At 42.1% G+C, this 27,376-nt stretch overlaps 1 pseudogene; it reads left to right on the forward strand.

The window, feature by feature from the left end:
• Positions 1–4,487: 4,487 nt before the first annotated feature.
• On the forward strand, positions 4,488–27,376 carry LOC127217881 (sodium- and chloride-dependent transporter XTRP3A-like; annotated as a pseudogene).

Below are 27,376 nucleotides of genomic sequence, written 5' to 3' on the forward strand. Positions count from 1 at the left end.
GTATCATGTTTCCCTAGTCATGAGTTCCTTTTCTCTTTTACATTATTTGTCCAGTGAAAACAACAGCATTATTTTTATCCTTCATTGTTTTGCTTATTGATTTACTATTGATACTTATTTTATAACACAATTTCATACTTGTGTTCTTTCTTCTGATCCCATGCTGCAGCTCATCAACAAGTAGTTCAAGAACAGAAAATAAAAGACTCGATGTCGAGACTGTCTTTCCTCTCAATGGGCAGTCATTTCCTTTGCTCAGAATCTGTAGATTTATTTCTATTGTTTTCAGATATTTAATTCTTTGATGGAGAATGTTTTTGACTGATTTTATTATTAATTCTTAGGTACCCTGGGCTCTTCAAGTATTGCAGAAATATATGTGATGTTCAGTAATCTCAACCACACTATCAGAAATTGTCTTACAAATTTCTTTATTGCACACACGTCAACTGTTGTGTCTGTGGTGTTCTATGCCCCTCAGTTCTAGATAGAATAAAGGCTTATGCTCGCTGGCCATGCCTTCTCTCTGTTCTTATGATGTCCACCCCTTGATCCTTTTTTCTATGAGCTTAATTTATCATTATGACTGTGCTGTACTTCTTGCTCCACTGGGCTTTACATCCAACAATCATATTTTTTCATCTTTAAGAAGCATGTTTTCATTTGCACTGTTGATCATCATTGCTTGATGATATCTGATAAACACAATTCCTTTCTGCTTCTTCTCTTTCTCACAGCAAGTCTATTCTACAGGAAGGCATTTGTTCTAACACTGAAGTTTTATTGTACGTGTGTTGATCTACAGTGTCTTATCATAAGTTCAAAGAATACTTATCATTGCCCATCTTTATGGATAGACTTTCCCCTGTCTTATCTATTGCACACGCAAGTAAAGTTAGAGGAAGTTAAAATAATTATTTGTGCTTTTTAAAAACCTATTTATTTTGTTTGCGTAGCAGGCAGAGGACAACTTTTGAGAGTTCATTCTCCCCTTCTACCATGTGTGTCACAGGAATCAAACTCAGATCATCAGGCTTGGTGGAGAGCACCTTCCTTCAGCTGCTAAACCATCTTACTGGGCCTGGTTTGAATTTTTAGATGCACTGTTCTTAGCAACATGAGTGACTTTCAAGACATCTCCGTCATCATCCTCCAGTAATATCTTTGTTACCTACCCTCTTAAATAGAACCGTTACTATAGAACCATTATCACCAGCAGTCTATGGAGGGCCTACTCCTTGCCAGAACTAAAGGCAGTGATGAGCCAGATAAAGTCTTCCTCTGTCCTCAGTGGCTTAGAAGTCTGGGGGTAGCATAGCTATAAATAGTATAGGGACAATTGCCTTGAGAGGAGGAACTATCAGACCAAAGATGAAGAAGACCCCACCTCTGTATTTGAAGTATGGGGGGATGTGTAAAACGTTCCGTAATACCTAAAAGATATTAATCTGTAGTCACCCTGGACTCCAGCTTTGCCCGGTGTCATGAGGAACTAATGGGTAAAAGCTCCCTCAATGGTAAGGAGACAGATACCAAGAGAAAATGGCAGTAACTTATTACTCAAAAAGTAAGTCATACAGATTAGAGGGCAGAGAAGGAAGCCTCTGGAGAAGCCAAATGTGTGCAGAAAATGGACAGGGGGAGACAGAAATGAAGGTGTTAAGACCTCTGAACCAGGGAACAATGGTCGTAGAGGGAAAGAAGTCCTTGGAGATCAAGGGGTGTGTGTAAATTTTATCTCAAGTGTAAAGAGCAAGGAAAGAGGATTTGACCAGGTAAGAGACTGAGGGCTAAAATAAGCAGAATGCCACAGTCTCTGACACAGCCTTGGAAACACTTATAAACTGAGAGCCAGAAGACCAGTGTGGAGATATAATGGTGCTTGGTACAATGCAGGTAGAGATACATTGGCAGGTTTCAGGGGTCTAAGGAATAAAAGCCAGTCACTTCCTCCCAGCCATCTTTCAACTCAGTGTTCACCCACCTGAACTAGCACAGAAACACAGGCAGCAGGTGTGCTAACAACAACAACAACAACAACAACAACATGCTCATTTGTGCTGTAGTTATCTGTTGTGCATGACAAGAGATTGAAAATGCCAACATTGAAGGTGACAATGCCGGTTACAGGCAGAGGGATGAGAAAACACAACTAATGATAAGAATTATTGATTCATGTAAAACGTCCGCACAGTAAAATGGGAATCAAATTCTCCAAGTCTAATGCAGTGGCCAAGGAAGCCTGTAACAAAGCTTTTCGGAGGTTGAGGCATGAAGATTGCCAGCTTTTGCCATACAATGAGACAGTGTTTTAAAACAAAACCAAAACCAAACAAAGAGTATCCCCTCCAAATTACTTTACTGCTTCAAAGGAAAAAGTTAAGATTTAGCAGAGAAATCTAGCAGACGCCACCTAAGTAAGCCACATGAGCAAAGTCTGAATTGCCAAGAAGGGGCAAATGGACATCTTGTACCTCCGGAGGAGGACATCAGGTCACTTTATTGTTTCTGCCAGAACCGCAAGTGAGGGACATTCCACAAAATAAATTGCTGGTAAACTTATAAAGTGTGGGGGGGTGGAGGGGAAGATAAAACCCTTGAGGAAACATTAAGACCAGATCTGAAGATATGACTATGTTCTGGAACCTATCCTGAGAAACTAGTAAAATTTCAATAGCTCTGTATAGCAAATGTCCTGGGTTTTGTTTCTTTGTGGGTTTTGGGTTTTTTGTTTGTTTGTGTTGCTTTGTCTTTTGCTTTTGTTTCTTTCATACAATCTTGCTTTTATGCAACCCAAGTGGAGATACTGAAATGAGGGGAAAGTAGTGACTTACAGCAACAATAATCACCTCATACAGCTTTGTGGGGTACCTAACATGCTTGACCGCTTCATCTGGCCCCATTCATGTGGCTATAGGTCCTACACACCCAGTACTTAAGCTAGTGGCTCACAATTCTCCAGCATGTAGCTCCTCCCCCTGGGGACCCTGGAGGACCCCAATCATGATGTTCCCTGGCCATATTCCATGAGGATGAAAAGCTGCAAGCCTCTGGAATACACATGCCATTTCTTTTTCTGTTCTTTCTTTCTTTATTTTTCTTTTCAATATTTTGATGGACAAAGAGGCCAGCCCAGACCCATAGGGTAGGGGAGAGAACTCTCCTTTTGGTGCAAGGATCAATGAAGAATAGTGACCATATTTAATTCACCAAGTATGCTCCTTGCTGGCCCTTCCCCTCTGATGTCTCATTTGGTCCCAGCTACCTACCCTCTGGGGATGTACACAAATGCCACCCCCTGCCTAATATGTGCCTGGTGCTGAACATGGCATGCACGAGTGTGAGGTCATTTCATCATCACCACACCACTTAGGGGTGTTGGGCCATCGTAATGATACCTGGATGCAGAAGCCAAGCATCTATGCGAACATACCAGGTGTGGCCTACTGCACCCTTCCAGAGTGACCTTCAGTCACTGTCCCCTGGCACCTCCAGGATGTGATTCTCCTAGTTTGTAAAAGCAAAGGATCTAGAGCCATCAGTGTTCATACATGTTCTGTATACCTTTCATGCCCAAGAAAGGGAAGCAGACAGGAAGCCTGAGCCATTGTTTAAGGAATGAGGAAGGGTCCACCTGATGTGACCTCCTCCATCTTTGGAAGAAATATGTCCGGGGCATTAGAACTCATCTTCAAACTGCCTCCTCATGATGAAGAGCTATGAAGGCCATCAGAGTGTGCTGAGGCAGCAATGTATGCTGTATATTGGAAAACAGGGGAGGCTGCCTGGCCCCTTGGGCACTGACATGCACTTACTGGCCTGAGTTCTCAGTGGAGTGGGAGGAGTTGCTCTGTAATGCTATTGATACCTGTATAGTCTGCCACATGCAAAGTCAACAACTTACAGCTCTCTGGTTATGTTTGGGATGACAAAGGTTGACAATACTCCCAAGCGAACACACTTTAGAGCAACCTAATGGCAAATTCTCACTTCTCACAGTGATACACACTGTGGGACCTCATAGATCAGACCTGGCTGGGGGTAAGTGTTGTCTGTCTGTCACACTCCTGCCACATGGATGGGGCTGGCTCCAGGAACTTGACCTCCAAAAGGAGCAAGTTCACATCAGGCATGTAGTTGGCCCTTCTCCATAGTTCTGCTGGGTGGTTTTGGGAAAGCTCTGACCTTTAGTTTGCTCTTTGGAAGGAGGACAATGCTTTTGTGTGAACTAACTGCATAAACAAAATACTGAGCCCAGGACCTGACACTTAGATGTCAAAAATCCGTTACTGATCTACCATCTCAGATGATCAGAGTTGAGGGGTAGTAATTCCCAAGATGATGTCATAGGTGTGGTATCAGGTCTAATGAAAACCTAAAGGAAGAGTGTTCTTGTTTGGGGATCTCACCATAGTTGTGTCATTCAAGTCCCACTGGTTAAATGACACACATCTGATCTTCAGCATGGCCCTCTGCTTTGCTCACAGGTGTTGCTATTGTGGTGGTCTCCTTCTTCCTCTCAATGTACTACAACGTCATCAATGCCTGGGACTTCTGGTATCTCTTCTACTCCTTCCAGGTAAGCCAACCTCTGGTCAGAGCAAAAGCAAAAAGGGTAGAAGATGCAGGGCCACTCACCAAGTGGGGAGCTGGTAGAGGATGAGAACGCCAGCCTGTGGGAACCCTCTCAGTGAGGGGGGGAGCGTGAAGGGAGCCACAAGCCAAGCAGGGATGACAGAATCTGGATCCACTACTTATCACAATGTAAGCCAAACTATGCACTGTGTGTGCGCACGTGTGCATGCATGTGCGTTTGCATGTGTGTACACACATGTGCACAATCATTTCTGAGGAGCAGGTCCACAGCACTCATTGGAATATCTACAGGAATATTTTCAAGGACAAGCATTTTAAACAGTGCATTATCTAAATTCTTGTTACTGATATTCTGGAAGGGTCTAGGCTTTGTGGAAAATAAATATGAGCCATAATTCCACACTAAGCGCTGGAATGTTCCTCTCCACCAGTCACATTCTATCCCACCCCACCCCCATCTTCATTCTTTTCACTCTCAGAGACTCTAATCCCACTGCCTCCATATCAGCCTCTTTCCAGATGGAAAAAGAAGAGAAGGACCCAGGAATTACCACTCTAATATCCATGCATTCCATACTTCACAGAACTCCCCCCCCTTACCCCTGCAGTAAATCCTCTTCCAAGGTTACACAGCAGACCTTCACTTGCACTTCTATGGGCCATGCAGGTCCCCCGGAACATATAAATCTACACTGGCATGGCCATATACACGACATGAGAGCTTTTGTTCAATCCCAGGAGCTACAAGTGACTCTATAGGACTCTACTTTATGGGAGGGTGTGGGTCCTTCTTAGTGGGTACATTTAGCAAAGCAAATATAAGGACCCTATCTTTACCTTCTGATGCAGATGAAGGGAGAAGAACACTGAAAATCTCTCAGTTGTTCCATGCCCTAGAGCTTCTTCATGTAGCATGTTCATTGGCAGGAATATTAAAAAAAAAAAAAAAACAAAAACAAACAAACAAACAAAAAAAAAAAAAAACTGACGTCGAGCTCATCTCAAGCAAAGGACCCCAGAGGTATCCTCAGATTTGCAGCCAAATATGTGAAACAGTGTGAATTAGAGTGGCCTCAGCAGAGGGCCCAGAGAATATCGGCTAGGCAACTGAGCTTAGAGGGCTTCTGTTTCTTAGCTAGGACCTGCTGCTGGTTCCATCAGACACCACAGTGTCTCCCTCCTGTGGCCTGTACATACAAATGGGCTCACTGCTCAAGATTCTAACTCAAGTACCTTCACAGCTTTGTTTTTAAATTATTTTTAAAGTTTATCTTATTTATTTTATGTATATGGGTGTTTCACCTGAATGTCTATGTACAACATGCATGCCTGGTGCCTGCAGAGGCCAGGAGAGCGTGTCAAATTCCCTGGGACTAGAGTTACAGAAGGGGAGCCATCCTATGGTTACTGGGAATCTAACCTGGGGAAAAACAGCCAGTACCCTTAACTAGTGAGCCATCTCTCTAGACCTACAACTGGTTTTGAACAGGGTAGCTACAAGGATCTGGAAAGACTAGGCCAGGAAGCCTCTGATCCACTGTACTCTGTTGTTTCACGCAAGCCAGGCTAGCCCATATTTACAGGATAAGGTGTGAAGCCTCCTGTCAAAGACGCTTCCTATCATCCCACCAAGCCCTTGACCTTTCCCTTGACTGTCTGTTGATTCTCACTTCATTGAAAAGGATCCCCTGCCATGGTCTGTCTGCCCACTTAATGGTAACGGCACAGGCTACGACGAGGAGTATGAAAAGGCTTCGTCAATGCAGTACTTCTGGTGCAGGAAAACACTCAACATCTCACCATCCATCCAGGAGAATGGAGGAGTGCAGTGGGAGCCAGCACTGTGCCTCATCCTGGCCTGGCTGATGGTGTATCTGTGCATCCTGAGGGGCACTGAGTCAACCAGCAAGTTGTGCTAGGGAGTGTGATGGGACTGAATCTGGTCCATGCTAGGAGCTGTCTCTTGCTGTCCAGAGTAGAGGCTCAGTGGGTCAGAAGGCATGGATGGTGTTATTGGCATGTCCCTGTACTAGCTGACAGTGGAGGGTGTCAGAAGTGATTAAAGTTGTAGCACTGAATCTGAAATGACAGGCCCCAGCCAGTTCTCACACTCACCTGTACCAGGTCATTTCATGGAGATATTCAAACACCCTGCTATTCAGTCCTTCCACCTCAAATGCCAGAGCTATTATTCTGTGGAGGGAACCTCAACATCAGACTAGCCAGCCTCTGGGGACTTTATTGTGTAGTTGGATTTGGGGTCCCATTTCAAAGTGCTTTCAGGAAATCAATACAACCCAGAACTGTTGGGTTCTCCCTTGGTTTTTTGTTTTGTTTTGTTTTGTTTTGTTCTGTTGTGTGGTATGGGGTTTTAGTTCTTGTTTTGGCTTTTATTTTTAAAGTGTCTCCTTATGTACTTCAGGCTGGCATGAAACTGGCTGAACGGCCCAAGTTGGCCTCAAACTCAGTGATCCTCCTGACTCAGCCTTCTGAGTGTTGGGATTTTAGGCCACAGATATGCCAAAATACCCAGCAAAGGCCTTTTATTTGCCTAAGCTCATTCTTTCTGTTGAAATGCCCAGGTTTCCATTCATCCTAGGGCTGGAGTATCTGCTGTATTTCCATCACCCGTACCTGTTTCAAACTGGGGTGAATGCTCCATATTCAGCTATTAGGCAAAGCAAATCCATAGTGGATCACGGTGTCTTATTCTTCTAACAGCCCCTCAGAGTAGATACATGAGGTCACTCCCAAAAGGATTAGATAGGCAAAGTATTATTCGCAAAATCACAGCCAGGGACAGCAGACTCAGGACATAGCCCATATTTACTCCAAGCTCTTCCCATCCTATTGGTGACATGCAGCATGAATATTCTCTTCACATCCTTTGTGACTTAGTCATTTACAATTTTTCTTCTTCTGACAATCCCATGAGACCCCTAGATCTCACTCTCCTGATCACCTGCCTGCCTTCTCCAGCACTGACATGTTTGTTCGGTTTTGTTCTTTCATGAGGCATCAAGCTTAGAACAACCTATGTCATTGAGATATTGCATGACAACCCCAATGTTGTTTCTGGCATGACATATCACATTATTTTCTAAGTCCCAATAGTGGCCAGCATCTTAGCACCAAAACACTTTGCCTCACAGCTGAGCAGAAGAATCAGGGTGTTCTTTCTCAGCTGAGATCAGACCTTGCAGCATCTGCTCTGTCTCAACCTAGACCAAGCATGATCCAAAAGATCTAATGGTGATGTCTGTACCCTTGAATATTAAAGCAGTCCTTTCCTCTCCAGGCCTCTTATAGTTGTGAAAATAAGTAGAGTCTGGACATGATGCCATATTAATCCTCACCATCTATTTTCTCTCCTTATACTATGACCCCCCACCCTGACTGAAATGCCCCAGGGTTCCATGTATGGGGAAAGATGCTGCCTTTTCCTTTTTGTTTGAAATCTCTTTTATTCTCCTCTGAAGTTTTACTTATTGGTCAGAGTTATTTCTCCTGATAGGTTAAGCTAAAGCTAGATCACATGTCCAGCCATCCTTCCCACAAGAAAAAGAAGGAAGCCACTTTGTGAGGACTCTAGAAAGCCCAGAAGAAACACAGCCCACTGGCGGGGGTGGGGGTAGAAGTCCAGAGCTTTCCCCGAATGTCTTCTTAGTGCCCAGTGTTATGGACCCGGTTCAGCCCTCCCCCATGCCCCTGAATTTCTTTGACATCACTGGCAAAAGGACTCTTATCCATTTGCATCTCACCTGGTTTGACATATTAGATATTTGGGTAAATTCACTAACCCCCTAAATGTGTAAGAAGCCATGGTAAACATATATCCCACATTCTCAGTGTCCTTCTGACAGTCTTAGAAGTACATGAAGTATGGTGCCATGCCAAGGAAGAAATGGAAGACTGAGATTAATTGAAGCATATCAAGACATGGTCACTAGCTGGGTTTCTCAGAGGTGGATCCAACCTAAAAGAAGATTGATAAAACAAAACCAACCTTGTGAAAAGTTTTGTTTTGTTTTGTTTTTGTCTATGAATCTAGGCATACATAGAAAGTGAATTACCCAAAATTTCCCACCCAGGGTAGGCAGATGTTTATCTGAAAGCCCTTACTTTCAGGCTTTTAGAAGTCAGGGTGACCCTGAGTCTGAGATTCCCCTGCCAAAGAGACTAAGAACACATCCTTAAATTGTGATGCATGTCAACAGGGAAAGAAGATTGGCTTAACCAAATACACTTTTCTTTTTATGAAGAATGCACAAAATCAGTACATTTGTTGCATTTGTTGTGGGGACTTTGCCCTGTGCACTGTTTTCTACATATGGACATGCCTAACCAGGCTCCCCTCGGATCCCATCCAGAAAACCCAGTTCTGCCCCTTAAGACACTAATTTCACTTTGGAGATAACATAGATCCTGTAAGTGATTAGTCTTTCTGATTTTCTTGGGACCTCAGAAAGCTGAGTCAAATCTGGCTGAAAAAACAAAACAGAACAAACAAACAAACAAAAAAAAACAAAAACAAAAACAAAACAAAACAAAACAAAACAAAAAAACAAAAAACGTGTTGTGTGGGCTCCTCCAGCCTTTCAGCCTTTCTTAGAGAAACAGGGGCTCGGGGAGTGTTGCCTCTCATGCACTGGAGAAGAAATTTCATGGGGGCAACAGACATGAGCAGCCATGTCCCACACTTTCTTTCTCTAGACCATACTCAGAACCTGTGTCCTACTCAGGACCAGTGCTACCCACAGCTCTTAGCAGCTGTGGATGCAGCCTAAATGCCAAAGAATTAAGGTTTTTGTGGGAGTGGCGGTCCCCATCTCTCCAGCAGTCTTATTCTGTTCCTGGATGCCTACAGGTGGTCTACTTCATCGCGTTGATGCCCTACTGTGTGCTGATATCTACTTGGTCCGTGGCCTCACAATCCACGGAGCTACCAATGGCCTGAGGTACATGTTCACACCCAAGGTATGGTTTGCAAGGGAAGGGGACTGTCACTTTCTGGGATACCTGGGAGGAAGGGAAAAGAGGGTAAGATCTGTAATCATCAGAGCTGGTGTGAGCCCATGACTGGGCCAAAGACTATAGATATCCTGGAAGTTATGTTCTCTGTAGCCTGTCCTGCAGCCCTCACTACCACTAGTGACTAGTGCCTGTGCCTTCCTTCAGGTCTTCCTGCTCCAGTTCTCACCTAAAGCCCAGTCCAGACTCCCCACTAAGCTAGGGACCATGGACATCTCTCCAGTCATCTCCCTTATCTGATCCCATATTTTCTTAGACCTTTTCCCTCTAGGGAATGCTATGGTCCCGTCCTTAACGTTTTTTTTTTTTTTTTTCAGTCACTCTAGCCATTGTTCTTCAGTGTAGATGTTATTGAATTTAGAGTAGGGCACATTCTTTGCTGGACAAATGGCTGGAATCATATGACTGTATCCTTTCAAAATGGACACTCTTATTGCATAGGCCTTAAGTGTCAGTACTGGAGTAATCTCGAACTTGACTCCACATCCACCTAAATTTCCTGTGTGGTAAGACTGTTGTTGTGGCAGGCTGGTGATTTAGATGTTTTATGTGTTTTAGACTATTAGACCAGGCAATACTCAATTGCACTCTCCATGGGTAGGGTGCCATAGAGGGTATGAGAGGAAGATTGCTGAGTAGTTTACCTGCCAGGAAATACACTGGAGACATTCTGAGACATGGACCTAGAATTCAGCCCCAAGTCATTCTGACTACCTGTGAGTTGGAAGTAATTTCTTCCCCATCTCTGAGCTTTCATCTCCTGGGAGGGAAGAGTTTGGGATTAGAGCTCAGGATTCCTCAGCCCTATCCCTACTGGCCTTCTAGATGAAACAGCTAGCCAACCCCAAGGCCTGGATCAATGCAGCCATGCAGATCTTCTCCACACTGGGCTTGGGGTTTGGCAGCCTGATTGCCTTTGCCAGCTACAATGACCCCTCCAACAACTGCCAGAAGCATGCCATCATTGTGTCCATCATCAACAGCTCCCACCTCCAGATATGCCAGCATCGTGTCCTTCTCCATCTACGGCTTCAAGGCCACCTTCAACTATGAAAACTGCTTAAACAAGTGAGTCTAAGCTGTCCCTCAGAACCGTGGACCCCAAGTGGGAAGGCAAGGCTCCAAAGCCCTGAGCTGAAAGGGAGACTGGGAAGGACTGGGTTCCCAGAAGTCAAGGAGTAGACTAAAGACACCAGTATTGAGATCTGCAATGTGAGGGTCAGTTCTGTTTCCTCGACGTGCTAATTGCTGCCTTCTACCAGCACTAGAAACTGAGGGTCCAGAAAGCAAAGGCCGCCTTGCAGGGAATGGGACATTTAAGGTAGGCATTGCACTTAGCAGAAAGGGGCGTTCAGGAAAAAACAAAACCAAAACCAAACAACAACAACAACAAACACACCAGTGTCTTCATCTCATTTGTAAGCAAGGCCTCTCTAGCCGAGTCTACTGTCTTTGGCTTCCCTCAAAACAAATGCTAATATGTCCAGTAGGGAGGTCACTTACATGAGTAGCCATCTCTAAACTAGGACTTAAATTAATGGAAATCAGTATACATGCAAATCATTTAATTCGTACTGTGATATAAAATTAAGCTTAATAATTCTAGGCCAAATGTAGTGGTGCATGCCTTTAATCTCACCAATATGGAGGCAGAGTCAAATGAATCTCTTAAGTTTGAGACTAGCCTGGTCTACACAACAAATTCCAAGACAGCCGAGGTTGCATAGTAAGGCCCTGCCTGAAAATAAGTAAATATGTTTAAGTGATTCTAAACTTATTTCTAAGCGGTTGGTCAATGGCATTAGCCACATTCTTGTGTTGTCACCACCAAAGGGTACGAATCTGGCTATGAAGTATTGAATGCTTCCAACATCCTACCCAATCTCACTGGAGGCCACTTATCCAGATGTGAAGTAGCCTGTTGGGAGGTAGTTTCTGTTCTCATCTCTTCTGCACTGGGCAGGAGGGAAGAGGCTACCCACCTTCCTCCCAGGTTTTAGAGCCAATGGCTTTTTAGTGGTATATGTTAAGATGATAGTCTGCTCTGCAGGGTGATTCTGCTGCTGACAAATTCTTTTGAGCTAGAAGATGGCTTTCTGACAGCCAGCAACCTGGAGGAGGTGAAGGACTACCTGGCATCCACCTACCCAAGCAAGTATAGTAAAATGTTCCCACACATTAGAAACTGCAGCTTGGAGTCAGAGCTGAACACTGTAAGAGGCCTGGAAAGGGTGGGCACTGCCTCTCTCCACACGGTCCATGAAGACTTGTGGAGAGAGACATGGTCCCCTGCAACAGTGATGAGAGACTGGACTCCTGCTCTCTCCCAGCTGCTACTAGGAATTCTTTTCATTTCCCTGTGTCTTTTTGAAATTTCCAAAACTTGAGAAAGGCAAAGGACAAGGTAACACACTGTCTTACTTAGGGTTACTTAGAGGAGGAGAGGGTTTATTTGGCTGCACTCTCACATTGCTGTTCATCATTGTAGGAAGTAGGGACAGAAATTCGAACAAGGTAGAAAGCTGCAGGCAGGAGCTGATGCAGAGACCATGGATGGGTGCTGCTTACAGTTTGCTCAACCTGTTTTATTTATAGAGCCCAGCACCACCAACAACACAACGGACAGTGTACTCTCCCAGCAACCATTAATTAAAAAAATGCTTTACAGACAGATCTTATGGAAGCATTTCTCAGCTGAGGTTCCCTACTTCCAAGTTGACATAAAACTATCCAGCACTCAAACACCAATATTTCCAATTCTCAAATTAACACTATAAACCTTTTTGTTACATGAAACGTAGATTTTTATACAGGACAAACAAAATTATTTTAAGGACACACAATTAAATGTCCCTGAAATTAATAGAAAGTTTTCCCTACTCATTGTAGACAAAATCCCTTACAGTTTTGTGCCCATGATACATTGTTTTTAAATTTTATTTATTAACATAATATCCATGCATGCCTATGAAGGGCCTGATGATTTGATACAAGTATGACATATATAGCCGCTAGACCAATGCCCCTAGCATTTCCTTCTCCTCATACATGGATTTTATATATATATATATATATATATATATATTACTCTTCTAGTTATTTTTGTGTATCATGGATTCTTGTAGATTAGAGTTACCTACACTTCTGGGCACAGAAGCAGCGATTTCTGCTTCTAATTCCTGTGTTTTTGTGACTCTTGTCTAACCTCTGTCTTCACTCGCTGCCTTTCCATCTTCTTGGAGGTTCATTTATCACTTTCTACAAATGAGTGCAAAAATGCATTATTTGTCTATGATTTGTTTTATTTACCATGATGCCTGCACTTGTCTCTACCTTTACACTTGACAAGATTTCATTCTTTTTATGGCTAAGTATTATTCCTTTGTGGATACATACCACGTGATTTGTATATGTTCACTCTTCCATGGATGGTTTTATATCCTAGAGTTTTTTTAAAGGAATATCACAGTAAACATGAGAGTGCTGCTATATCCTTGACACATGGCTGTTAAGATCCCTTTGCAATAATATCTAATTGTGGTTTTTATTTGTATTCCCTTGAAGATTAATGATGCTGACTTTTTGTTCATATATTTGCTGGCTATTTGTGTCTTAAATTTTTAGATGTTTTTATTTTATTTGACACATATGAGTATTTTGCTTGCATGTGTATGTGTATGCCAAATGTATGTCTGGTGCTCGCAGGGGTAAGAAGAGGGCTATGACAGTGGTTATGAGTTGCCACGTGGGTGCTGGAAACTGAACCCAGGTCTTCTGCAGGAGCAGCAGGCGCTCTTAACCAGTGAGCCAGCCCTGACGTCCCCTCATTTCTTTTTAAAGAAATGTCTATGTAGCCCATTTCTTTGCCCATTTTTTAAGGTGGACTCTTTGCTCTCCAGTTGTTTCAGCTCTAAATAAATAGAATTAAGGGAATGAGAGGTATTGGCAATAAAAGAGTCAAAATGCTAATGAAAGATGTCAAGATGACTCCAGGAAAGGAAAGATACTCTATGGAGCAGATGTCCTAGTTAATTTTCTGTTCCTGTGAAGAGACACTATGTATTATGTACTCTGTACTCTGTACTATGTACTATGTTCTATGCTTATCAAAAAAGCATTTAATTGAGGCTTTGCTTACAGTTGCTTTGAGTCTATGATCGTGGAAGGAAGCATGGCAGCAGGCTAGCAGGAAGAATGCCTGCTTATATCTAATCCACAGGCAAGAGGCAGAGGGAGGGGAAGGGTGAATGGGGAAGGAGTAAGAGGTAGGACATTGTAGAAGAAAGAGAGGATTGGGTTCAGCCTGGGCTCCCTCAATGGCATACACACTCCCTTCAACAAGGCCATCTCTCCTAACCTTCTAAAATAGTTCTACCCACTGTGAACCAAGGGCTCAAATATATGAGCCTGTGGGCACCATTCTCATTCAAACCATCACAGAGTTCTTATTATTATTGTTGTTGTTGTTATTATTATTGTTGTTTTTGTTATTATTACTGTTGTTATTATTATTATTATTAATGTGTTCATACTACCCAAGACAGTTCACAGATTCAGCTCAATCCTTACCAATAATAATGTTCATAGAATCAGAAAAAAAAATCTTAAAATCTACATGACACTATTGAGTAAAAGAAAGAAACTGAAGTCATATCAATACCTGATTTTAAGGCTGTCTACAAAGTGTCTGGTATTGGCTTGAGAAAAGACAAGGAGACAAGTACAACATAGTAGAGTACCTGGAAATCCACATATTTCTATCAAAGACACCAAGAGAATACATTGGAAAGCCATCATATCAATTACTGATGCTAGATCCACATCTCACATGCTGTACAAAAGTCCAAAAGTATGAAAAGTCTAAGGGGAAACAGGGGAAACACTTGAAGACATAGGTTTGTGTGTACCTATGTTTTGGGATAAGACCCCAAAACTTGCAACAGAGTAAAAACCAGTGGGATTACATCAAAGAAAGATCTTTCTGTGCAATAAAAGAAATAGTCAATAGCATGAAGAAAATATTTAGGAACTCACACACACATTCACAGAGTAAGGGGGAGACTTAAATAAATAATATTGTTTTGTTAGCAGTTGTACTAAGTAATGACATTTTTAAAATAGTAAATACATAAAAAACAAATTTAATTATGGCATTTTAATACATAAGTTTCATTGCTCCTTATTCTTATTCACCTTCTCTCTATCCTCCCTCTTTACCCCTTCTTTCTGGTATAATTTAGAGGGAAAGTATATGTTGGAGGTGTAAGAATAGAGGAATTACTATAAAAATACAAAAAGAAGTCATAAAAAGCTGCTCAAGTAAGATGATTGTGGTTGATACATTGTTTATGAACTAATGAAGCAATGAAGATCAGAGAAGCAAAGCATCCAGGCTACCAGAGAGCTCTGTCCTGTACCAGGGCTGGAGAGATATTATTCATAGCAAGCTGGAGACTAATTGCCAAGAGTAAATACTTAATGCCCTGCTCCTATCTTATATATTAGTGCTGGGGATTAAAGCTGTGAGCTCTGTTTCTCTTTTAGACTGATTCACTTCTGGTGTAGCCCTGAATGGCCTTGTAAATCCAACATTAAGTATTTTTGAATTTTATATTTTCTTACTCTCTGTTGTTGACTGTGGCCTTCTCTTGTGGCTCACCTTTTAGTTGTAACAGGATTTGCTTTAAACTCTGTAGGGATATGGAAGAGTGTTATCTCTCCCTCCATCTTTGTTCCTGGGGATTGGGTTTTGATTTAGGAACATGCTTTCTCTCATTCACCCAAGTCTGTCAGATAATTTCCTTTGTGAATGTCTTTGCATATCTTCTGTTACATTGCTATTGTAAATAGTGTCTTTCTCCTTATTTCTACCATTGTTTATGTTGGTGGCAGAAGAAACAAACATTTTTGTATGTTAGTCTTGTACCTTGAAATCTTGATGCATTTCCTAATGAATTCTCACAACTACAGATTGCTCATATTTTCTCTATAAACTATCCTATAACCTGTGGATATAATTTAGCACATTTCTTTTCAGTGTCTGTATTTCAACCCTTTTTTATTGTGGTTTCACTATTATTATTGATTTTATTGGAGTCTCAGGCACAATTGTTTTCCTGTACTTTGAACACAGTGAAATTCCAAGTTTTAGGTGAACACTCTGACTAGTTCTTAGATTTACTATAAAGACTTTTTCAGACTGCTTTTAGAGAATACTTTCAAGGCCAGGATAAAGGTTCCATGGCCTTTGCTTATTGGTTAGGTTAGGGAGTAGTTGGTTGTTTTTTGTTTGTTTGTTTGTTTTGTTTTGATTTTCTCTTTTTTATTTTTTTTTAATTTTATTTAATTTTATATAATAGTCCCATTAAATGAAAACAAACATTTATATACAATATTTTGGAATTTGGGTGTCGTTCTTTCCAAACTACTTCCTGCTGATAAGGGGCGCTGTCTTGGGGGATTCGAAGAAGATTCAGATATCCTGGCTGTAGTTTGTAGGGATGTTTTGTCTAGCTGTTTGGAATGTAGGATCAGCTTGTATTCTGTTTCAGGCAGTCTGGCATGATCAAACCACATTAGTCTGGAAGGAGTCCACATCTTTTCATTTTCTGTGGAAACAAAAATAGAAATCCTTTTCCCCAGTAACTTGTCCTTCAACTTAAATTTTGGAGTCAAAGCACTTTTTTTATTTTTTTTTCTTTAATATATTATTTTACATGTGGATCCCAGTTCCCTCTCCTTCCCTCCCTCCTCCCTCCCTCGCTCACTCCCCTGAGCCCTCCCTCCTTCCTTCCCTCCCTTTTTACCCTCTCTGCCCTCTCACATGCACTCTAAACACCCTCCCCTCCCATCCCCCCACCCCAATTCCATATGTAGGGGAGTGCCATCCAGTTGGGGTCATGTAGATCTGACAGGTTCTGTGAAGTAGGGACTAGGGCTTCTCTCCTGTCTCTAGATTAAGGCAGTTATCCCTCCATGGGGGATATGTTTGCAAAGTTCTTTTGTGAACCAGGGACACATCCTGGCTCCGCTGTCTGGGGTCTCTTAGACTGCTCAGTCCTTCTGGCTGAGACCCATAATCAGGGGGGCCTGAGTCAGTCCCATGCTGGCTTCCCAGCTATCAGTCTAGTGGCCCTTAGCTCCTCCTTGTTCAGTTAAGCTGTCTCTATGAGTTTCTGCTGCATGGTCTTGTCCTCTCCATCTGCATGTAGGTTCTAGTTCGACTCAGTGTTTATGTATGAGTGTTTGATCCTTTTTTCAACAGGCATTAGTTGAGGGCTCCATGGAGAAGTTAGTTGTTGATCTCACTCTCTGGGAAGGGCATTTATGATAGTCTTTCCACATAAGCTCAACTTGTTAGTTGAGAGCAATCTTATTGTTCTCTCGACCTTTCTTTGTGTTCAATTTTATCTTCAAACCAATATTGGCTCCCTCTTTTATCTTCTCTCTCTCTGTCTCTGTCTCTGTCTCTCTCTCTCTCTCTCTCTCTTTCCTATATTCTATTCCTAACCAGGCTCAATCTTCCTGGTCGCACATGTTTTCCTTTCCTCCCCCTCATTTTCTCCTACTTCTCTCTCCATTCGCTGTCCTCCCCCACTTCACCTGAGCTCTGGGGGACTTGCCCCTTCCCAGTTCTGTAAGGGACTTTATATGAATCTCTTAGAATACACCTTGTATCCTAGTTCGTCTGGTGATGTGAATTATAGGCTGGTGATCATTTGATATATATCTAAAATCCATATATGAGTGAGTACATACTGTGTTCCTCTTTTTGTGACTGGGTTACCTCATTCAGGATGGTTTCTTCAAGTGCCATCCACTTGCCTGCGAATTTCAAGATACCATTATTTTTTTCTGCAGAGTAGTATTCCATTGTGTAGATTTGCCACATCTTCATTAACCATTCTTCAATTGAGAGGCATCTAGGTTGCTTCCAGGTTCTTGCTATTACAAATAATGCTGCTATGAACATAGTTGAACAGATGTCTTTGTTGCATGGATGTGAATCCTTTGGGTATATGCCTAAGAGGGGGATTGCCAGGTCCTGTGGTAAACTAATTCCCATTTTCCTGAGGAACTGCCATACTGATCTCCAAAATGGCTGTGTGAGTTTGCACTCCCACCAGCAGTGGAGGAGTGTTCCACTTTCTCCACATCCTCTCTAACATAAGTCATCACTGGTGTTTCTAATTTTAGCCATTCTGGCAGGGGTAAGATGGTATCTCAAAGTTGTTTTGATTTGCATTTCCCTGATAGATAAGGATGTGGAGCATTTTCTTAAGTGTCTTTCAGCCTTTTTGATTTCCTCCATTGAGATTTCTTTCTTCAGTTCTGTACCCCATTTTTTAATAGGGTTATTTGGTGTTTTGTTGACTAGTTTCTTGAGTTCTTTGTATATTTTGGAGATCAGCCCTTTGTCAGATATAGGATTAGTGAAAATCTTTTCCCAGTCTGTGGGCTGCCATTTGTTCTTGTCAACTGTTTCCTTTGCCTTACAGAAGCTTCTAAGTTTGAAGAGGTCCCATTTATTAATTATTTCTTTCAGTGTCTTTGCCCCTGGAGTTATGTTCAAGAAGTGGTCTCCTATACCAATTTGTTCAAGGGTACCTCCTACTTTCTCTTCTAAGAGGTTCAATGTGGCTGGATAGATGTTGGGGTCTTTGATCCATTTGGACTTGAGTTTTGTGCATAGCAACAGACATGGGTCTATCTGCAGTCTTCTACACACCCTCATCCAATTTTGCCAGCACCATTTGTTGAAGATGCTGTCCTCGCCCCATTGTATAATTTTAGCTGTTTTGTCGAAAATCAGGTGTTCATAGGTGCGTGGATTAATATCAGGATTTTCAATTCGATTCCATTGGTCTACCTGTCTATTTTTATGCCAATACCAGGCTGTTTTCAGAACTATAGCTCTGTAGTAGAGTTTAAAGTCAGGAATGGTGATGCCTTCTGAAGTTCTTTTATTGTATAGAGTTGTTTTGGCTATCCTGGGTCTTTTGTTTTACCATATAAAGTTGATTATTATCGGTGAAGAATTGTGGTGGGATTTTAATGGGGATTGTATTGAATCTGTAGATTGCTTTTGGTAAGATTGCCATTTTTACTATGTTAATCCTACCTAAGCAAGAGCATGGGAGATCTTTCCATTATTTTTTTTTGTTTTGTTTTGTTTTTTTTTTTTTTTTTTTTTGTTTTTTTTGTTTTTTTTTCTGGGGTGTACCATTGTCCACGGAGAGATACAACACTTTCCTCTTTTTGCTTGTTGTTCTAGTTAGAGTTATAATTGTTATGAAGAAAGGCCATGACCCAAAGCAAGTTGGGGAGGAAAGGGTTTATTTGTCTTACACCTCCATCAGGACCTCAAGGTAGATTCCTGTAGATAAGAACTGATGTAGAGGCCACGAGGTGTGCTGCTTACTGGCTGCTCCCCTCCCCCTCACTAATTAAGAAAATGCCCTGCAACTTATGGAAGCATCTTCTCAGTTGTGGTCCCCTCTGTTCAGATAACTGTAGTTTGTGTTAAGTTGACATAAAACTAACCAGCAACGTTGTAGAGCTCTGGGCCCTGCCTACAGGATCTATAGCCTGACCCTCCATTCCTGCACAACTCAGACACCAAGACGCTGTCACCCAGGCTTCGAGATCTAGATCCCACTTGGGCAACTATGGCACCTGTTCTAAGCTTTGGCATCCATTCAGTTGCCTTCTTTTGGTTCTGACACTTAGTTTTTCCTTGCTTGTTTTTGAGATTGGCTTTATGTCCAAGATGTTATAATTACTGATTTTATTTTATTTTATGTTTTTAGAATTACTTTCTTTCCCCTGCTCCTGCCATTCTCTCTCTCTTATTTCCTTTCCTTTCTAATATATATTCTCTACTGTTTGAAATTTGGACTTTCATATCTCCTTCCTGAAATCTCTTAATTAATATTTAACTTAACACAGCTTAATGTTAGAGAGTATTCATGAGTTCCCTTTCAAAAAGTGAAAGAATTTTAGATCACTTTCTCCTGTCTTTCCTGTCTTTGCATTTTTAAAGACAGAAGAATGATATAGAAATCCTGATCTTCCCACCTCTGCCCCCTGAGTGCTGGGATGAATGGTGTGTGCCAGACCTGGTTCTCCTCTTCCATTTTAAACATTATTGTCATGTAGTTCTGGCCCTTTGAGCCTATAACTTTCTAAATACCGCAAACTTAGGATGCATAAGGCAGTGAGATCTGTCCCTGGGCTCAGGGATGGACACACACACACACACACACAAATACACACACACACACACACACACACACACACACACACAATTTTATTTGTAAATACTCTTTCTTGCATTCCAGCTATCTTTGGGAGAGAGGAGCTAGATTTAAAATACCTTCCTGTGGGGCTAAATAGATGGTTCATCAGTTAGAAAAGCTTGGTGTTCTTCCAGAAGACCGGAATTTACTCCCCAACACTCACATCAAGTAGTTCAAAGTCACCCCCCAAAGCATCCGATGTTTCCTTCTGGCCTTGTGGGCACCTGCACACACATGGTACACAAACACACATGTACATGTACATATGCATATAACTAAATAAATCTTCTTTAAAATATTGTCCTATAAGGCAAGTTTTTTTGTTTATCGGGGGGGGGGGGAGAAGGATGTGTTTTCAAGACAGAGTTTCTCTGTGTAACTGCTCTGGCTGTCCTAAAATTTATTTTGTAGACCAGGCTAGTTTCGAACTCACAGAGATCTGCCTGCCTCTGCCTTCTGAGTTCTGGGATTAAAGGTGTGAGCCATCATGCCTGGACAGGGCAAGATTTAGGGACTGTAAACTTTGTTAGATTTTGCTTCCACATAAACATTTGGCCCCATTTGTTTTCTGTCATTCTTTTTTCCTTATTTTTGTTTGTTTGTTTGTTTGTTTGCATCTTTTTGAGGCAGGGTTTTTCGGTGTATCCGAGACTCTTCTGAAACTCCCTCTGTAGACCAGGCTGGCCTCAAACTCAGAGATCTGCCTGCCTCTACCTCCTGATTGCTGGGATTAAAGGTGTGTTCTATCACTGCCTGGCAATGTATAAGAGTCTTTTTAAACATTGTTTTATGTATATTTTGTCTACATGAACCATGTGCATTCCCAGTGCCCATAGAAGTCAGAAAATACTGTCAGATCTCTGGAACCAGAGTTAGCCACACTGTAAGCCACTGTGGGTACTAGGAATTGAACCCAGGTCCTTCGGCACAGAAGCATATGAACGCTCTTAAACACCAAGACACTTTTTCAGCCCCTGGCCCCTTTTCTTAAAGAACTTGTGCCAAGAGTAGTTTTTTTTTTTTTTTTTTTTTTGTTAACAGTTATTTTCTCCCAATACTTGGATAACATTTGCCTTATAATTCTGGTTTCAATCGTTGCTGCTGAATTTTTCTTTTATTTTGATTTAAATTAATTATGTGTGTGTGTGTGTGTGTGTGTGTGTGCGCGTGCATGTGTGGAGGTCAAAGGACAACTTTGTGGATTCAATTCTCTCCTACCTTTACATGGGTTCTAGAGATTGAACATAAGTTCAGGCCTGCATTACAAACAAATCTACTGGCTGAACTGTCTTGTCTGCCCTTCTTTTATTTTTATAAGTGAGCAGTCCTTTCTCTGACTTCCCTAAATATGTCCCTTTGTCTTTGGCATCTTTAGTGAATTTAGTATGGGTGGGTTTTTATTACCTCATCCAGGCCTGAACCTAAACACTATTAAACCTGCTGGATTTATGAATCCATGATTTCTTCTCAGTTTTGGCAAGTTCATACATACTATGTCTTAATTGTCACCTGTGTTTATGTCTTTTCTCCTTGAAGATCTTCATTTAGATTTATGTTAATCTTCTCCCTCCTATTCCACAGGTTTTATACCTCTTTGATTACATATTACACTCTCCATGTCATCATTTCATTGGGTTTCCTTCTATGTTGTTAAAAGGGAATCTGAGGTGGTTTAATGAGAATGTCCCCATAAACTCACATGTTTAAATACTTGTTCCCTAGCTGGTAGAACTGTTTAGGAAGGATTAAGAGGCGTGGCCTTGTTGGAAGAGGTGTGTCTGCCTGCCTGCCTGCCTGCCTGCTGCCTGCCTGCCTGCTGCTTGCTGTATCCTTGCATGCCTGCCTGCCTGCCTGCCTGCCTGCCTGCATGCCTACCTGCCTGCCTGAGGCCTGCCTGCCTGCTGCCTGCTGCTATGCTTTCCTCATGATGATCATGGATTCTAACCTTCTGCAGCCATGAGCCCCAAATTAAACACTTTCTTTTTCATAAGTTGCCTTGGTCATAGTGTTTTCTCGTGACAACAGGAAAGTGAGGAAGACAAAAGTTGGTACTACGGGGTGGGGTATTGCTGTGACAGGAAGCTGGCCATGCTGCTTTTGGAAGGAATATGGAAAACCTGGGGAAATTGGATTAGGAAAGCTGATGACTGCTATAAGCAGGGTTGAATGGACATCCTAGTCAGAGCTTGGAGAAAACAGTGCTAAGATCATTGAGGGTTATGGATGCTCAGCTCAAGAAACTTCAGAGGGCAACAGTATTAGTGACAGTGTTAGGAACCATTCTTGTGGTGCTTGGGGAAAAAATGAGGATGCTTTCTGCCTGAGGGCAAATTGAAATAGTTGGACTAATTTTATAGGCAGAGGAGATTTCAAAACAGCCAATTATTAACTCTATTGCATGGTTTTTAGTAATCACTTTCATGTGTAGCTACCATAAAAATAATAAGCAGGGCAAAAAGAAACACAAAATGTACAGTTTGAGGAGGGGAAAGAGCACTAATATAAGGAGATACCTGGTGTGAAACAGAATAAAGGGAGTGTTGTCTTTGGGTGAAGACCCCTCCAGCTCAACCTAAAACTTGTAAAAAGGAAATGCCTTTTGTATTTCTAAAAAGCTGCAATGGGGGAAAATGTTATGCAAATATAATTCAAGAAGGGGAACAGGCTCCAACTCAAATGACTGAACATGGCTTCATTGGCCAGGTCGTTCTGGCTTTAGATCCCTGAATGATACATGAGTAAAGGAGTTGTAGAATCTTCCTCCACAGTTAAGAAAAGCTTCTGAAGCGAGGTGTTTGGCATGGGAATCCCTTCAAGGAAACCAGAGAAGCTATATGTGAATTTATGAAAATGAAGCCTGGATTGGGTTGGAGACCTCAAGATGTTGGAGATGTCAAAATCATAGGAAATACTTACCAAGAAGCTTGGGACCAAATCAAGAGAGAAAGTCACATGTTGTAGCCAGCAGAACTTGAAGGGAAGAGCCATCTAAGCCCATTGGCAGCAGATTAGAGCTTTAAGATTTGGGGTTTGCCCTCCTGAATTTCCATTTGCCTATTAGCAACAGATTAGAGATACAGGATTTGAAGTTTGCCCCGCTGGATTTCTGTCATGCCTTGGTCCAGTATTTTCTAACTATATTCTCATTCCTCCCTTTTGAAATGGTAATGTATATTCTATGCTGTTTTACATTTAAGTATATAATTTACTTTTTGATTTTACAAGGAGTTATAATTAAAAGTTGCCGTAGTTCTCAGAAGAAATTTAAAAGTGTTAACACTGATGGGACTATTAGAGTTGGACAAAAGTCATTTCACATTATGATCTGGCCACAAGCCTATGGCAGCCAAGGTGTGGGGTGTGATGGTATGAATGAGAATGGCCCCCATATGCGCATATGTTTGAATACTTGGCCCCAGTTGGTAGAGTTTCTTGGGAAGGATTAAGAAGTGTGGCCTCATTGGAGGAGTACTGATACTGGCAGTGGGCCTGAGGTTTCAGAAGCCCAGGACATTCCCAAATAGCTCCCTCTGCCTCCTGTTTGCAGAAAGGGATATAAGCGCTCATGGGCAAACACCATGTCTGCCTGCCAGCTGCCATGTTCTCCCCATGATGGCCATGGACTCCAACCTTCTGTAACCATGCACCCCAAATTAAACACTTTATTTTCTGTGGCCTTGGTCATGGCATTTTGTCACAACAACAGAAAATAAGTAAGACAGAATCACTTTCATAGATCTTAATTGGCTTGATTCTGTAGTTAGAAAACATACTGGGCAAAATGAAATTCAGAATGTTCTACCCTCACATGTGCAGGATATCAAAAGAAAAGAAAATTATATATAGAAAGTGGAAATGAGGGGGCTGGAGAGATGGCTCAGTGGTTCAGAAAACTATCTGTTTTTCCAGAGGACATGGGTTCAATTCTCAGCACCCTGTAACTCAAGCTCCAAAGGATCTCTCTCTCTCTCTCTCTCTCTCTCTCTCTCTCTCTCTCTCTCTCTCTCTCTGTCTCACACACACACACACACATAGACAGACATGCATGTGAGCAAAACACCAATGCATATAAAATAAAATTTTAAAAAGAAAATGAAAAGAAGTATACAGAGTTTTCGTTGGGTAAAACTTATATTTGCTTTCTTTGAACCTTGTTTTAAGCAGTTGACTACCTGGCTCTTAGAGGCTGGCTGATGTGATTAGGTTAAGTTTCACAGTGTACAAAGTCACCATTAGTCCAATTTAAGTGCATCTTTAGGTCAAACTACATTCGATTGAACAGAATTACCCTGAGAAATAACTCCCTGTCCACTAATTTTCTCTTCAGCCATATCTAATCCAATATTAACATTACAGTGACCTTTTAACCAATAATAATATTAATCATTGAAAAGACTATTTTTTTAAGTCATTGATTCCAATTGTCTACGATTTGTGGTGCTTTCTGTGGTAGTCATGGGCAGGAAAGTGAGATCAGAGTACCACAGTAGGGTGTATTTTAACACTGACATTGTTAAGAATTGATGGCTCCTGATAATAATAGTGAAATAATTGTTGTGTGATATCTAATATTCACTTAAAAATTACAGTGTCATGTTATCCTTATCTGCTCCTGACACCTACTATTCCCACTGTGCTTACACCATTGAGCTTATTTACATTTTTGTATCAGTCAATACAAAATTGTGTTTCTATAACCAAATACCTAACACGGTCATGAGTGAGGCATTTATTTTATTTCTGGAGTGAGAGGTACAATCTATCATGGTGGAGAAGGATTGTACAATTCATGACAATAGACTCATGAGCCTAAGACTCTAACAATTGATGGACAAGGAAGCAAAGAAAAGACAGGAAGTGACATCAATGACATCGGGCTATAAAATCTCAAGACACTTACTCAATGATCTAATTTCTCCAGTGAGAGCTCAGCTCTGAAAGTTATATGTGATGATATATTATTTATGATTCATCAAATCTTGCCTGAGTATTCAGAAAGCAAAGCCAGCAACAAACTATAGAGGCCAGGCAATGGTGATACATACCTTTAATCCTAGAAACGATACTAGCTAGCCAGGCAGTGGTGGCACACACCTTTGGGTAGATTTCTGTGAGTTTGAGACCTCCCAGGGATACACTAGAGTGAATCAGTCTAAAAGATTAACAGAGCTCAGGCCTTTAATCCCAGCTCTAGAGAGGCATATAAAAGACAGGAACCCAATGTCTCAGGGTGCATTGTGAGATTTAATCTCTAGCCACCCTGAGGAGAGGTAGCAGTCTGAGGTTTGCTGGAGAACTTGCAGAGACAGGATCACCCCCTTTTAGACTGAGGTAGATGTAAGTGCTAGTGGCTCGGCTGCTTTGCTTCTCAAACCTTCGGCTTGGAGCTTGAACCCCAATATCTGTCTCTGGGTTTTTATTTTTGGTGTTACAGTTACACACCTCTAAGAGTGCAGCAAGACAGGGAGGATAGACATTCCACATTTGAACTATGGTGTTTCATTCTTGTCCCCTCTGACTCACATGTGTATCTGGTGTCTTTTAATCATCAGCAGGCTGTCCAGGGCACGGGCCTGGCCTTCATTGTCTACACTGAGGCCATTAAAAACATGGAAGTGTCCCGGCTCTGGTCAGTTCTCTACATCTTCATGCTGCTGATGCTGGGTTTGGGGAGCATGCTTGGAAACACAGCAGCCATACTCACCCCTCTGACGGACAGCAAGGTCATCTCGTGCTACCTGCCCAAGGAGGCCATTTCATTCAGGACACCAGAAGGTGGAGGCAGGGCATGGGTGGGTGACAAAATGCAAGACAATCAGTGGAAGGGTCTAATTAGGGGCCGTGTGATTCTAAGACAACTCCAGAAGGGCTGCATGGGTGTAGCTGTGCTCCTGCTAGGGTAATACTCAGTTCCACTTGGGTAAGTTGTTCTAGGAGCTGTATGTACATGTAATGTGTACCACAGAGACCCATTTTTAATTTCAACATCTTGCCACCCAGCCAGGATCATAAGAACACTCCTGTGCCTCCGATGGCTCTATATTCAGGATAGATAATGTCATGTCTGATCACATGTCCTAGCTATCATGTGGGAAGCATCCTCTTCCCTGTTCCTCGAAGCCTGATAGCACCTGGTATTTTTTTTTCTGAATTTGGGTCTCTGTGGTCCACAGTACAAAGGCAAGTAGCTCCCAATCCAGCACTTAATCCTCTCCTGAGGGAACCTCCCACTGGCTGACATTGTATGGTATGGCAGTGGGAAGGGCTACTAAGAATTCAGAGGCACCATGGAAAGCCTTTGGAAGTCAGAAGAAAACCTGGAAATAGTCAAATATTGACTCTGCCATGTTGTGCTACAGGGAGTTATCTGACAACACTGAGCCCTGGAACCCCGGTATAAAAGGGATCTCTGACTACTACCTTGGAGGCTTAATCTGGTCTGGTATATGACCAGAGCCTGGCAAGTGAGAACACCTACATAAATGTAAATTGCAGTTTCCTCCCAAACCAATCCTTATCTAGGGCCCCACACCACATTTAAGTCCACTTCTCACAGTCTCAGGGGCTATGTTTTTGGTATCTTCAGCATTCCCAGACTTTCAACCATTATGATATCCCCCGAAGAGCAACACCCTGACTTTTGTTGTTGTTTTCCTGCTCTGAAATACCTTACAAAGCAGCTCCTATAGCTGATGTGGGAACTCACCCTCCAAAGCACACCTAGGGATCGATGGCTCTTGTTGACATCCAATGTGGGATGAGTCAGGGAGTCTCAGAGAGATGAGCAATGATCTTGTGTTCCAGGTCTGGTGTGCCTCATCAACTGTGCCATCGGCACAAGTTCACCATGGAGGCTGGGAACTACTGGTTTGACATCTTCAATGACTATGCAGCAACACTGTCTCTGCTGCTCATCGTGCTGGTGGAGACCATAGCTGTGTGCTACGTGTATGGGCTAAAGAGGTAAGGAGACCCCAGATCCTGCCTGCTACAGGAGGCAGAGAAGCTGCAGGTCCACATCCATAGGAAAATCACCTTTCCTCTGTGCGCATGCCTGTTTTAGATAGCAGAACTGGCAGTCTGTTCTCTGCCCTCAAATCTCTGCTATCTCTTGCTTCCTCAGTTTACTTGTATCTTTCTTTCCTTTTCCATTTTCTTTTTTCCCCATTTTGTATCATCAGATGGATTTTAGGCTCAAAGAGTGGGTGTACCCTGTGATAATACATCAGATTCTATTCCTGAACACTTAAGTGTCTGTCCCCCTACTCTCAACCTAGGCATAGTGACTGCCTTTCTGCACTTGTCATGCCTTCCTAGGGTCAGTCACAGACAGGGTCTCAAAAACCATGTACCCTCAAAGGTGAAAAGAGGAACATTGTCCTATATCATTATTCTATTCTTTTTTCAGTGTGCCCATCATCTCTGCTATTCTAGACACCCCGGAGCATTGA

This window comes from Phodopus roborovskii, unplaced genomic scaffold (genome assembly GCF_943737965.1).
Source record: "Phodopus roborovskii unplaced genomic scaffold, PHOROB, whole genome shotgun sequence".
In the NCBI taxonomy this organism is placed as follows: Eukaryota; Metazoa; Chordata; class Mammalia; order Rodentia; family Cricetidae; genus Phodopus; species Phodopus roborovskii.